General features: G+C 48.9%; 1 protein-coding gene across 9 annotated transcripts in view; it reads left to right on the top strand.

Annotated features, from left to right (window-relative positions):
• The window catches only part of nav2a (neuron navigator 2a), a 1,053,608-nt gene that overhangs the window by 729,902 nt on the left and 308,226 nt on the right, over positions 1-15,480 (top strand). The window lies entirely within an intron of this gene.

Below are 15,480 nucleotides of genomic sequence, written 5' to 3'. Positions count from 1 at the left end.
TATGTGGCGACTAGGGGCTTTTCACAGTAAGTTGATTGCAGTGTTAATGTAAGCCTACTTGTGACAATAAAGATTATTATTATTATTGATCAAGGGAGTCAAGAGTTGTGGGCACCAGCAGGAATGTGTAGTTGAGGTTACAATCATATCAGCCTTGATCTTATTGAATGGTAGAGCAGGCTTGATGGGCTGAATGGCCTATTCCTCCTCTTATACACACAAACGTCAAAATTGGAACAAGAGTAGGCCACTCGGCCCCTCGTGCCTGCTCCCCCATTCACTAAGATCATGGTTGATCTGACTAACCTCAACCCCATGTTCCTGCCTATCCCCGATAACCTTTCACTCCCTTGTTAATCAAGAATCTATGTAGCTCTGACTTTAAAATATTTAAAGATTCTGCTTCCACCGCCTTTTGAGGAAGAGAGTCCCAGAGACTGAGAAGCCTCGGAAAGGAAACATTTCTCCTCATCTCCATCTTTATTTTTAAGCAGTGGCCCCTGGTTCTATATTCTCCAACTGGAGGAAACATCTTCTCCACATCCTCCCTGCCAATACCCCTCAGGATCCTAAAGGTTTTGATCAAGGCATCGCTTATAATCTAAACTCGTAGTTGATGCAAATCTTTTTTTAAAATTTAGAGTATCCAATTATTTTATTTCCAATTGAGGGGCAATTTAGCATGGCCAATCAACTGCATACTCTCAGAATGCCTAGATCCACTACAATTCATATACCGCCGCAACCGATCTGCAGCAGACGTCATCTCCCTGGCCCTACACTCATCCCTGGATTAGCTTGACAACAAGGACTCCTACATCAGACTCCTATTTATTGACCACAGTTCCGCCTTCAACACGATAATCCCAGCCAAGCTCATGTCAAACTCCAACACCTAGGACTTGACTCCTCCCTCTGCAACTGGATCCTCGGCTTCCTGACCCATATCAGTAAGAATAAACAACACCTCCTCCACGATAGTCCTCAATACCGGAGCCCTGCAAGGCTGCGTACTTAGCCCCCTACTATACTCCCTATACACACACGACTGTACACAACATTTGGCTCCAACTCCATCTACAAAATTGCTGACGACACAACCATAGTGGATCTGATCTCGAACAATGACCAGTCAGAATACAGGAAGGAGATAGAGAACCTAGTGGAGTGGTGTAATGACAACAATCTCTCCCTCAATGTCAGCAAAACTAAAGAGCTGGTCATTGACTTCAGGAAGAAATGTATTGTACATACCCCTGTCTGCATCAATGGGGCCGAGGTGGGGATGGTTAGCAGTTTCAAATTCCGAGGTGTGCACATCACCAAAAATCTGTCCTGGTCCACCCAGGTCGACGCTACGACCAAGAAAGCACAACAGCGCTTATACTTCCTCAGGAAATTCGACATGTCCACATTGACTCTTCCCAACTTTTACAGATGCACCACAGAAAGCATCCTATCTAGCTGCCTCACAGCCTGGTATGGCCCAAGACCGTAAGAAACTTCAGAGAGTCATGAACACGGCCTAGTCCATCACACAAACCTGCTTCCCATCCATTGACTTTACCTACACCTCCCGCTGCTTGGGGAAAGCGGGCAGCATAATCAAAAACCCCTCCCACCCGGCTTACTCACTCTTCCAACTTCTTCCATCGGGCAGGAGATACAAATGTCTGAGAACACGCACGAACAGACTCAAAAACAGCTTTGTCCCCGCTGTGAGTCAGCTCTGAGTTAGAAAACTGTGGATTCAATCCCACGTTAAAAATCATTTAAGATGGCACTTTTGTGCTTGCCTAGGAAAATAAAGTTACCATAGTCTCAGATGATCATAGGCTGCTTTCCCCTTTAAGGGGGAGAGCTGACTGGTGGCGATTTAACCTGAGGATCACCACACCTCAGGCAAGGGGCAAAGGCTGAGAAGGTGGGTCTTCATAAGTAACCACAGCCGGTACAGGAATTGAACCCACTCTGTTGGCCTCGCTCTGCATCACGAACCAACTGTCCAGCCAACTGAGGGTGAAGGATAGGGAAGGTGATGGGGGTGGTATGAAGTATTTGCTGTTCATAGACACATATAATTGATGTTCAAGCCATTAAGTCAAGATATAATGTTGCAAGTTAGTAATGAGATATTTTATTATCAGGGAGACAAATATATAAGGTAATGTAACTGGAATGAAGTGACAGGCTTTAGGAATCTGTCTTCACGTGATTTGTGATATCTGAATCCCTCAGCTGCAATATAACCTTGCAACTTACTCCAACTTTAATTATGGATTGCACGCATGTGGTATTTTTACCATCTTAAATTACAATGCAGATGAAGCCCAACATTGCAGAGAACAAAATGCTGTTGGTTTCAGTTACATTTAAACAAATTATGGCTTAGTTTAATTTGCATAAACTGAGAAGTAATAAAGAAAGGATTTGGCCTTTATTTTTTTTATCGGTTCTTTCTAGGGATGTGGGCAAGTTCAGCATTTGTTGCCCATCCCTAATTGCCCTTGAAATGAATGGCTTGCTCGGCTATTTCAGAGGGGAGTTAAGAATCAGCCACCTTGCTGTCGGTCAGGAATCACGTTTAGGTCAAGCCGACAGATTCCTTCCCTAAAGGACATTGGTGAACCAGGTGGGTATTTACAACAATCAATGATAGCAGTCACCATCACTGAGGCTACCTTTCAATTCCAGCTGGGGGATTTGAACTCGTATCCCCAGAGTGTTAGCCGGAGCCGCTGGATTACTAGTCCAGTGACATTACCACTGTACCAGAATCTGCCCTAGGCATCTTATTGTGTTTTCAAGGGATGTGGATATCGCTGGCTATGCCAGCATTAATTGCCCATCCCCAATTGCTCTTGAGAAGGTGGTGGTGAACTGCCTTCCTGAACCGCTTCAGTCCCTGTAGTGTAGGTTAACCCACTGTGTTGTTGAGGAGGGAGCTTCAGGATTTTAACCCTGAACAGTGACAGTGAAGGAGTGACAATATATTTCCAAGGCAGGATGGTGAGTGGCTTGGAGGAGAACTTCTACGTGGTGGTGTTCCCATGTGTCTGCTGCCCTTGTCCTCCTAGATGTAATGGTTGTGGGTTTGTAAGCTGCTATCTAAGGAACCTTGGTGAGTGCATCGTGTAGATGGCTTACATTGCTGCTGCTGTGTGTCGGTGATGGAGGAAGTGAGTGTTTGTGGAACGGATGCCAATCAGGTCAGCTACATTGCCCTAAATCGTATCAAACCTCTTGAGTGTGATTAGAGCTGCACTCACCAAGGCAACTCACTCTCCTGACTTGTGCCCTGTAAATTGTGGGCAGGCTCTGGGGAGTCAGGAGACGACTAACTAGCCTCTGAGCTGCTCTTGTAGCCACAGTTGTGTTTCTGGTTGTGGTAACCTCCAGGATGTTGATAATGGGGATTCGCTGACAGTCACATTGTATTTCAAGGGCGATGGTTTGATTCTCTCTTGTTGAAGGTGGTCACTGTCTGGAATGTGTCTGGACCAAATGTTTGTCAGCCTAAACCTGGATATTGTCCAAGTCTTGTTGCATATGGACATGGACTGCTTCAGTATCTGAGGAGTGAGAATGATGATGAACATTCTTCAACCATCCCCACTTCTGATGTTAGGGTGGAAGGAGGGTCATTGATGACATTTCTGCAGATAATGTCCTGGAGATGACTGACCTCCAACCACCACAACCATCTTTCCTCATACTGTTATGACTCCAGCCAGCGGAGGGGTTTATCCCTGATTTCCATTATCTCCAGTTTTGCTGGGGCTGCTTGAGCCATACATGGTCAGATGTGGCCTTTTGACAATGTTTGAACCAATGCTGTACCACTGATGTCAGGAACTGAGTGCTGGAACCCTAATTATTTTTGTCGTGTACCCATTCATGTTAGCAGCATGGCTAAGAATTTGGACACAGTAAGATCCCACAACTGCAGCAAATATGAATTACCACTTTCTTTTTGTGGTCAAAGAAGTAAACTTAGCGTGATACCAACAGAATATGCCGCTCCATTTATTTAAAATACTCTGCAGCTTCTCGTTTCTGTACACCGGATTGGACAATCTGAGTTAAACAGCTTATCCAAAAATCTGTGCTGTGTGGAACTGTGCTACGTTTCCTACAGTACCTCCTTAAATCCTTGTGTAGGGTTTAATCCGCACCCTCACTTTGAGGCAGAAAATCTACAAATGTAGCAAAAGTGAACAATTAACTGACAACTAATGAGGTAGAACCATTAAACAAAAATACTTTGTTCGAAATGCAGTTCTCTCCAACTAAGCTTACCAAAAAGACAGTTCATGTCAGTTCAAGATATATTTTTTCAATAATGGATTCCCCTTTCTCAAAATGTGTCTGCTCATATGTCCTTTGTAACGGCATGCAGTGAGGACAGGCAGGCTACCTCTATCATCCTGTCGCTGCTGCAGTTAGCGGCTGAGAGGCACATAAAAGTGGTCTGAGGAACTCATTTGCTAATGTTTGTCGGGAGGAGCGTCTGTGTTCTGCTTCCCGCCCTGTTCGCACAGCACCATTCACCGTGTGGTACTCAGTGAGTTAGGGAATTGGAAAGCTGCACCTTATCACTCCGTGCTTCTCATTTCGAATTGAATAGTTTGAGGAAAGCTGATCAAAGAGTGAAAACTCAATGCTGCAGACCGAAATGCTGCATTCGCACTTGACCAGTCGGCTTCAAACAAATTGTGCAACAAAGCTGGGTTTCAGACAAAATACTTGGTTAGAAAGTGTTTTCTTTTCAAGGTCACTTACACTCAGCTCGCCCTGCAAAAGATGATGAATGATTTTTCCTGAACTGCTACCCCTTCCCTAGACCATCACCTCAGGTTGGCCTGAAGAGGCAATTCAGTTACTGTCAGTCTGTATTTGGGGACCACGTGACCCCCCACCCTCACCCCGCCCCACCTTTTCTGAGGTGCCAGGTGCCAGAACTTACAGGGTCACAGAGGAAAAACTGGGGTTTGGAACTAAACACACATAATAATAATCTTTATTAGTGTCACAAGTAGGCTTACATTAACACCAATGAAGTTACTGTGAAAAGCCCCCGTTCGCCACACTCCGGCGCCTGTTCAGGTACAGAGGGAGAATTCAGAATGTCCAATTCACCCAACAGCACGTCTTTCGGGACTTGTGGGAGGAAACCAGAGCACCCGGAGGAAACCCACGCAGACACGGGGAGAACTTGCAGACTCCGCACAGACAGTGACCCAAGTCAGGAATCGAACCTGGGATCCTGGTGCTGTGAAGCAACAATGCTAACCACTGTGCTATCATGCCGCCCATACCACCTGTTACGCCACCTGATCTTTCAAAAAACCAGCACAGCCACATTCAGATGAATGGCCTCATTTTGCACTTTAAATTTCTGTCATTCTGTGAATTTCCCAAATGTAGAAAATGTCAAGAAACAAGTTAGATTATCTCCATTCCTGTAACTTTTCAGTATATTAGGGGTGACAGTGTGGCTCAGTGGTTAGCACTACTGCCTCATGAATCCGGGCTTGATTCCGCCCCAGGTCACTGTCCGTGTGGAGGTTGCACATTCTCCCCGTGGGTCTCACCCCTACAACCCAAAGATATGCAGAGCTGCTTCCATTTTCCAACTGTGGGCGAGAGGACGGTGAAGATGGATCATTTTCTTGAAAGTAAGAGCTAGCCAGAGACTCAAATAGGCAGTGTACCTACTGGTCACGATCTTACAACTGAATCTGCTGGAGAGAGCTGACCAGGAGAGTCGAGGGAGGACAGAGCAGTAATAGTGTTAGCTCTGTACAGAGCTCCAGGGCCTCTGGCTAACAGCCTACAAAGAAGAAACTTAACTCGGTAACAAAAGTCATATATAGATGATTTCTTGAGGTATATTTTTGTCAATTGTTCCAATGCAATAAGTATGCAAATCCCATGTTTGTTAACTGCAGGGAAGTACTGGCAAATGAGAGAAGTTTCAGATTTTGAAAAAGAAGTGGTGGCTGAAAAGTTTCTTTTGAGGTTGAGACCCCTAGTCAGTTATTAACTCCAAATTAAAAGACTACGCTGCTGTAGCTGACCTGTGATACCGCATTAAAAACACGCCAAAAGCCCATGAGGCTGTCAGTATTGTGGAGAGCATCATCCAGGAGTATGCAGTGCCCCGGCCACAACAGGAGCCCCCAGATTCCACACCCTTGCCGGGAACATTCAGGAGAGCATGCTCACATAGGCCGGACCAGGTAAAGATGACAGATTTCCTTCCCGAAATGACATTAGTGAACCAGATGGGTTTTTACAACAATTGACAATGGTTTTATGGTCATCTTTAAACTTTTCAATTCCAGATTTGTTTTTTTGTTGAATTCATATTTCACCATTTGCCACTGTGGGATGCGAACCCGGGTTCCCAGTACATGACTCTGGGTCTCTGAATTACTAGTCCAGTACTAGTCCTCCCCTGTTTGATAGTTGGCTGCTGCCTTCTGGAGTTCTGGCGAACTGTTCATCCTTCAAAGCTTGATTGAAATGCGATAAATAATCATTGTCGAAGACGTGGCACGTGTACTCACAAGAAGTCACTTGACAATATTTTGTTTACTAAACGGTCAACAGTGCATTTAGACAAAGAGAGGAAAACCAACTACTTAACAGTCCATATATCACACTAACCATTAATCAGCAAGGAAAAGGCACTGTGCTATACACACCTTTTGCTACAGAATATCGGGACAAACAGAAACCGACAGCAGTTCATTGATGCAAAGAAAACCAAACACACTGGCCGTCATTCTCCGATTCTCGGGTGCCCGCGGAATCGCCGCCGCGCCGGTCGGGGGCAGTTGAAAGCACCTCCCGGCGATTCTCTGCGCGCCCCGCCGAGTTTGGCCGAGTCCCGCCGGCGTAGGTTACGTATGGTCCTACCCGGCGGGACCTCGGAGTTCTGGCTGCGGGGGCCGTCCTGGTGGGGAGGCGGGGGGGATCCGACTCAGGGTGGGGGGGGGGGCTCCACGATGGCCTGGCCCACGATCGAGGCCAACCGATCGGCAGGCGGGCTAATTCCGTGGGGGGCCTCTGTTCCTCTGCACCGGGCCTCTGTAGGGCTCTGCCATATTGCCCGGGGGCCGGCACAGAAATGGGAACCCCTGCGCATGTGCGGATTCGCGGCAGCTGAGGTGCGCATGTGCGGACCTGCGCTGGCCGTGGCGCGCGACATTCGAGTGCCGGAGCAGCGGACACCACTCGGAGACCACAATGGAGGCCCATTGACGCCGGAGTGGCCCACGCCGCCTTTGACGCCGGCGTCAGTACTTGGCCGCGGGACCGGAGAATCCCGGCTACTATATCATCCTTTGCAGGCCCTCAACAAAATTCAGGATCCTTGCTGTTCCGTCGTATTACATATCAGTCTCTATCCATGAGCCTCCGTTGTACAGGTCTTCTTATACGGTCTGATTTAATCGGAACCAAAGCTCGCTATCCACATGCTGCTCTGACGTTCAAGGTGCAGTACAACCTCAATATCCAGCATGTTTGACTTGATGTGACATGCTAGCCTCCACAAGTACAATAAATGTACCAGCAATCTGCAAATGTATTTCTTCAAAACTTTCATCGAGTTGCTCATTTGGATCAATGCGCCTCTTTCTCTCTCTCCTGCAGCTCGCAGTGATCGCACCGATGCTGAGCACACCAGAAGAGAGAAAGAATTCCCCTTCCCCTTCGCCAGCCCAGGCAGCAGGCCATCTTACCATCCTCCCTTTCTTTACCCCACACCACAAAAAGCAAAGAGGAGGCAGCAAACAAACACACAGCCTCCAGGGGACTGCAAGCAGCCACAAGCAGCAAACACCGCTCATTCGGATCAATCTGCCTCTCTCTCCCCCTCTTGCAGCTCCCAGTAGTAGACTGCTCAGCAGTGAAAAATCACATGGACCCAGAGTACACTCGAAGACGGAAGGAGTTCCCCTTCTCCAGCACAGACAGCAAGTCATCTTCCATCCTCCCTTTCCTTACTTCAAGCTACAGGAAACAACAACCTGCAGGCATTTGCAACCTCAAGCAGCAACAAGCAACAAACACAACCTGCCACACCACTTGAGAATATTTTCTTTATTAAACAGTCAATCGCAAAAAAGATTTGAAAATCAACTACGTAACATTCCACATATCACACTAACCATTAAACAATAAGGAGATTTCACGGTTCTATATTGGTACCAATACAAAGCTATATCAGCTCATTTTCACAAAAAGCAAACACATGGTATCATCTCTCACAGGTTCATCAACAGAAACGGAGAAAAAGCCTGAGAATAAATAGATACATAGATACATAGAAGATAGGAGCAGGAGGAGGCCTTTTGGCCTTTCGAGCCTGCTCTGCCATTCCTCACGATTATGGCTGATCATCCAGCTCAACAGCCTAATCCTGCTTTCTCTCCATAACCGTTGATCCCATTCTCCCCAAGTGCTGTATCTAGCCGCCTCTTGAATATATTCAAAGTTTTAGCATCAGCTACTCCCTGTGGTAATGAATTACACAGGCTCACCACTCTTTGCGTGAAGAAGTGTCTCCTTATCTCTGTCCGAAATGGTTTACCCTGAATCCTCAGGCTGTGACCCCTGGTTCTGGACACACCCATCATTGGTAACATCTTCCCTGCATCTCCCCTGTATAGTCCTGTTAGAATTTTATAAGTCTCGATGAGATCCCCCCTCATATTCTTCTGAACTCCAGCGAGAACAATCCCAACCTAGTCAATCTCTCCTCATATGACAGAATCAGTCTGGTAAATCTTCACTGCACTCCCTCGAGAGCAAGAACATCCTTTCTCAGAGAAGGAGACCGAAACTACACACAATACTCCAAGTGTGGGCCTCACCAAGGCCCTGTACAATTGCAGCAACACATCCCTGCTTCTATACTCGAAACTTCTTGCAATGAAAACCAACATACCCATTAGCCTTCTTTACCGCCTGCTGCACCTGCATGCTTACCTTCAGCGACTGGTGCACAAGGACACCCAGGTCCCGCTGCACACTTCCCTCTCCCAATTTACAACCATTCAGGTAGTAATCTGCCTTCCTGTTTTTGCTTCCAAAATAACTAACCTCACACTTATCCAAATTATACTGCATCTGCCATTGATTTGCCCACTTGCCCAACCTGTCCAGATCTTGCTGTAGGATCCCTGCATCCTCGTCACAATTCACCCTCCCACCTAATTTGGTATCATCTGCAAACTTTCAGATGTTACGTTTTGTTCCCTCAGAGCCGTTCTCCGCCCAGGAGCCGCAACTGTGCAGCCCCTCCCACACGCCCCAATCTCACTGCAACCAAATCCTGGCATCCACATATTCCACTGGTGCTCAACGTGCAGATGGACATCTTTGACTTCTCGCGTGTTTGACCCACGGTGACAGAGCCAGTTATATGTAGCACTCACCACACCAGCAACAAAAACATCAGCAATCTATGGCAGCAGTTCTTCGATGGCCTCATCAGGAACGCTGGAACAAGGGCGCACACCAGGTCCCGCAGCGTCTCCTTGCTTCAAACCGGATTTCCTTCTGAACCCAAACGTCCACCTGAGTCCGGTGTTCTAGGACCCAGGTACCTTCAAAGAAACTGTCATTCTTTCCCGCTACCGAAAAGGAAGGAAACAGCAACAGCAGCCTCCAGGCATCAGCAGCCACAAGCAGGAGCGAGCAGCAAACACAACCTGCAGTTGTGAAGTGCTCTCACAACTAACAAGGCCAATTCTTCATTAGAAATAGCCTGTCAGCTGTGAAGCTGGAGGCTGCTCACGTCAAAGGTGGTAAAGTGGCCATCAGCTTAGAACCAAGAGCAGGGCTTTGTCCTGGAAGTGTTTGGTAGGACAGATGTGCAGCAGCTGTAGTTGCCCCTGTTATGGGTATCCATAATATTTAAAGATGGCTTGAAGGCCTCACAGATGGAAAGCCCACCCCGCCCGGTGTAGGGGCGATTCCCGCCGAAACACTTCAGCCCACCCACCCCGAGCATTGGGGCAGCAGTTCCATTGCCCTTGAGCTACATGACGGAAAAGGGAAATGACTACTAACCTCCACAGTTCCCCTCAGCAGCCATCGCGCCAGCTTTACGTTTCTAAATAAGAATACTGAATAACGCCTGTGTGATTTCTCGCTGGGGAGCCCGTTAATTCCTGGGAGGCCGTTGCATTCGACTTCAATCTCGCTAATCAGATGGAAATTAATGCGCATAAGGGCAATGAGATGCTCGCCATAGTTGGGCATGAACCGGAACTTGCCACCGGGAGCGGGCTGGTTAGATAGCAAACTGATTTGTGCCCCAATTTTGGCCTCTCCACTATTTAACCTACGTGCCCAGATCAGCACCGGGCACAACGCTGTGATTAAATCGCACCCAGTAATTACTTTACAAGCTATTTGTGAAATTAGCCTAAAACGCTTGCAAATTTGGCTCCTAAATTGTTTCCAGTAAGGGCTTCACTCTCCAATGAATTCCCGCCCTACTCTATTTTGCCCAAGGCTGCCCACACAGATTCATTCAGTGTGCCCAAGTTCCTGTTTCTCAGCATTTCCCATTGCAGCATAATCAGATAATTAGAAAAATCGGTATCTACTTGCAGAGGTCAAAGGAAGGTTTACATTTAGATTGTATCTCGACACACTTCTCCGAAAGGCCTCACAATGCTTCTCGTATGATAAATTACTTTTGAAATACTTTTGAAATGAAGGTTCCTTATGTCATTAATAACGACATCTTGCACTTGGATGGTGCATTTAACGTCGCAAAACATCTGAAAGCACATGTTAGCAATCCCTCAGTATTGTGCATAAGATCCTGCTTAACAGGTGAATGACCAGTTAATTCGCTTTTCAAGTGAGTTCTCTGCATTCCCCAATTCTTGCCTCTTGCACTTCCCCGATATTAATCGCTCCATCATTGTCAGCCGTGCCTTCAACTGCCTAGAACAAATTCTACCTCCAAATCTCCCTGCCTTTCTGTTGCTTTCTCCTTTTTAAGATGCTCCTTAAAACTTAAATTATCTATCCGAATGTCTGGGTGTGAAATTTTGTTGGGTAACACTCCCGTGAAGCACCTTGGGATATTTTACCATCTTAAGGGTATTGGGCTGGATTCTACGATCCCCCCTGTTTTTCAGGGGCTTGCCGTACGGTGGCGGTGGGATTCTTCTTTCCCGCCGCTTGTCCTAAGTGTTTCCCATTGTAACCATGCCACGCTGCCACAAACAGCGCTGGCAGGGGCACGCCACCTGCAGGAAAATAGAATCGCAACAACTGGAGAATTACGGGCACTATCCAAATGCAAGTTTTTAATGATTGGTTGAGAGATAAATGTGGGCAAGGACATTGAGGAAACCAGTTGCTCTGTTGTGAGCAGTATCAGATTTTTAGCTCCCTCGACCTGGAACTAATCGATGGGATTTTGTCTCAACCAAAGAATGGCAATGGTTGCGCAAAATGAAAATGCTTCTCTTTTGGATTTCTACCTAGCCACAGTCTCTGCTTCTGAAGTGTATCCAGTCCTGATGGAACGAGGAATTAAAAACAGAATTTTAAAAATGTAATTAGACTTCATGATGTATGTATATTTCCTCACCCCCTTTATCCCTCTGCAACCCCCCCCCCCCCACCTATGGTGCATGGTGAGGGGGCTGGAAAGTGGACTCTGAGGGGGATCGCCGGAAATTCTGGTAACCCCTGATGATTGTCCGGAGGGTGAGCTCCACATGGGGCGGAGACCCCGATACCTTGGCGGGGACAGGGCACCATTCAGTGTCAGTTCTGATCCGGGTGCCCTTTAAGGATGGCGCCCCAGTCTCTGTGGAGGAGGGTGCTGACTCTATCAGGACCCGCCCCCGCCCCGCTCGAGTAATGGCGGAAACCCCACCCACTCATTTTTTTCTTGAAAGCGGCTCAAGATCTGGAGAGAAAACTGGTGTGTGCTACATGCAAGTTTTCAGTCTGAGCCTGACACGTTGCCAAATTCCGGTAAGATTCATCGGGTGCGATTTAATGGCCACCGTGCGCCCGGAAAACAGCTCACCGCAGCGCAGCGTGGCCGATAAAAGCCGGAGACCCCACTCCCGGTATCTACCCAGCTGTACAAAATGGGTCTATGTGCGGCCTTTAACTGCACGTCCCTCATTGAGGCCTCTTATCAAATGCGAATCGCTGAAAGGGCTGGGAAACACACGGCTAGACTTTCTTCCCATTTAGTTAAATCACTGCCATTGAATCATTACTGTGCAGATAGAGGCCAATCAGCCCACCGAATCAGCACCGACCCCCTGAAAGAGCACCCTACCTCGGCCCTCTGCAGTCGCCCTCTGGAGTTGGTGGATGGAGTGGAGGTGCGTGAGGCGGGGGTGGTGCCAGGGGCACGGAGGTGGCGACTCACCCGCGCTCCCCCTGAGGAGGCCGTGCAGCTTTTTCCGGCACTACTGCCAGTCCTTACAGTGGGGCCCACGCCGCTGACTGCCTCAGCCATCCGCGTCCCGGCCCGGTTGATGCGGCAGGCAGCCGCCTCCTTCCTACCCTGGGGAACAGGGTGTCCCGCCACTCCTCCATGGCTATGCACCCGCGAACCTCTGGGCCACTCTTCGGGGTGTCATCTTCTTGGCTGGAATGAGAATGTGAGGGGCATGGAGTCCTGATATGCAGTCCCAGCTCACCAGTGCCAATCCCGACTGCAGCGAATCCGATGCTCGCGTCAGTTGGAATTGCACTAGTTCCACATGGCGTGAATGGTGGGCCACAATCATGTCAGGGACTGGAGGCACTGTTGGGACTGTGGAGCACCCCCTATTCAGACCTGTTGGGACTGTGGAGCACCCCCTATTCAGTCCCGTTGGGACTGTGGAGCACCCCCTATTCAGACCCGTTGGGACTGTGGAGCACCCCCTATTCAGACCCGTTGGGACTGTGGAGCACCCCCTATTCAGACCCGTTGGGACTGTGGAGCACCCCCTATTCAGACCCGTTGGGACTGTGGAGCACCCCCTATTCAGACCCGTTGGGACTGTGGAGCACCCCCTATTCAGTCCCGTTGGGACTGTGGAGCACCCCCTATTCAGACCCGTTGGGACTGTGGAGCACCCCCTATTCAGACCCGTTGGGACTGTGGAGCACCCCCTATTCAGACCCGTTAGGACTGTGGAGCACCCCCTATTCAGACCCGTTGGGACTGTGGAGCACCCCCTATTCAGTCCCGTTGGGACTGTGGAGCACCCCCTATTCAGACCCGTTGGGACTGTGGAGCACCCCCTATTCAGTCCCGTTGGGACTGTGGAGCACCCCCTATTCAGTCCCGTTGGGACTGTGGAGCACCCCCTATTCAGACCCGTTGGGACTGTGGAGCACCCCCTATTCAGTCCCGTTGGGACTGTGGAGCACCCCCTATTCAGACCCGTTGGGACTGTGGAGCACCCCCTATTCAGTCCCGTTGGGACTGTGGAGCACCCCCTATTCAGACCCGTTGGGACTGTGGAGCACCCCCTATTCAGTCCCGTTGGGACTGTGGAGCACCCCCTATTCAGACCCGTTGGGACTGTGGAGCACCCCCTATTCAGACCCGTTGGGACTGTGGAGCACCCCCTATTCAGACCCGTTGGGACTGTGGAGCACCCCCTATTCAGTCCCGTTGGGACTGTGGAGCACCCCCTATTCAGACCCGTTGGGACTGTGGAGCACCCCCTATTCAGTCCCGTTGGGACTGTGGAGCACCCCCTATTCAGTCCCGTTGGGACTGTGGAGCACCCCCTATTCAGACCCGTTGGGACTGTGGAGCACCCCCTATTCAGACCCGTTGGGACTGTGGAGCACCCCCTATTCAGACCCGTTGGGACTGTGGAGCACCCCCTATTCAGTCCCGTTGGGACTGTGGAGCACCCCCTATTCAGACCCGTTGGGACTGTGGAGCACCCCCTATTCAGACCCGTTGGGACTGTGGAGCACCCCCTATTCAGTCCCGTTGGGACTGTGGAGCACCCCCTATTCAGACCCGTTGGGACTGTGGAGCACCCCCTATTCAGTCCCGTTGGGTCTGTGGAGCACCCCCTATTCAGACCCGTTGGGACTGTGGAGCACCCCCTATTCAGTCCCGTTGGGACTGTGGAGCACCCCCTATTCAGTCCCGTTGGGACTGTGGAGCACCCCCTATTCAGACCCGTTGGGACTGTGGAGCACCCCCTATTCAGTCCCGTTGGGACTGTGGAGCACCCCCTATTCAGACCCGTTGGGACTGTGGAGCACCCCCTATTCAGTCCCGTTGGGACTGTGGAGCACCCCCTATTCAGACCCGTTGGGACTGTGGAGCACCCCCTATTCAGTCCCGTTGGGACTGTGGAGCACCCCCTATTCAGTCCCGTTGGGACTGTGGAGCACCCCCTATTCAGTCCTGGCATCAGCACCTCACTCAAAAGGAGAATCCAGCCCTTGGTATTTGGGATTTTGAAAGTGCAATTATAAGTGAATTTGGGGATCATCTTTTTCAAGGAGCATGTGCATTGTAAGTGATAGAAGGAAGTGATCAGTGAGGGCTGCATTGATAGGATGGGACCAGCAACGCCAAGTGAGGTGGCAAGGTCAACGGGGTGACCATAAATATGAATTTGGGAGTTTACGTGGGGGGCAGATATAGGGAGGATAAGATGTCAGTGATGTCAAGGATCAGAACAGTGAGTTATCTTGATGCTCTGCTAACATTCTTCCTCTAAAAAGCACCATCAAAATAATAGGTCAATTTGTTGGTTGTTAAGATTTGGATAAGTGGGCTCCCACGTTTGTTTAGCTTCATGCAATGACTGCACTTTGAAAGTAATTGCCTGTGAGTCATGTGGAGTATGAACAATAGCACAGATTAGTTGGGTCGAATGGCCTGCCTGTGCTGTGTATTCTGTGTAAAAACTTTGGCAAACCTGGAGAACTTGATGAAAATGTCAGCGATTTCTTAGTTTCTTAGCGCTCAGATACCCATTGATCAGGCCTTTTCAGGAATTCCTTATCTCATGGGTCAGCAAGTATGAACTATTACTAGAATCTCCACTGGAGATGGACGCACATTATTCCAATCTACATGTTGCTTCTCTTCCACCCCCCCACTCAAATCCATTTAAATAGGTACCATCAGTTTGTTTTCCTCACAATGCTTCACAACACAGATGCTGAGGTCAGATATCTTCAGCTTCCTGCAGTAGGATGTCAGCCTTTTCTTTAAAGTTGCGCACAATGGCTGAGCTAGCAATTGCACCTATTGAGTTCTCGCCAGTTTGAATATCCAGGTGCTGAGATGAGCAGTTCCTGTGTAAGGGTCTTAGTTTTAACCATCCCCCTCCTAAAAACAAAGAACAGCAGGGGGAAGGGGTGCTGGGAGCTTTGACTGGGAGTATCTTTTTGCTATGAATATATTTAAGGGCTTTGTCAGGCCAACTGCGCAATGCTAGCTAACAG

This window comes from Scyliorhinus canicula, chromosome 9 (assembly GCF_902713615.1).
Source record: "Scyliorhinus canicula chromosome 9, sScyCan1.1, whole genome shotgun sequence".
In the NCBI taxonomy this organism is placed as follows: domain Eukaryota; kingdom Metazoa; phylum Chordata; class Chondrichthyes; order Carcharhiniformes; family Scyliorhinidae; genus Scyliorhinus; species Scyliorhinus canicula.
The sequence above is the reverse complement of the archived record's forward strand: the minus strand, read 5'-3'. Positions and strand labels throughout refer to the sequence as shown.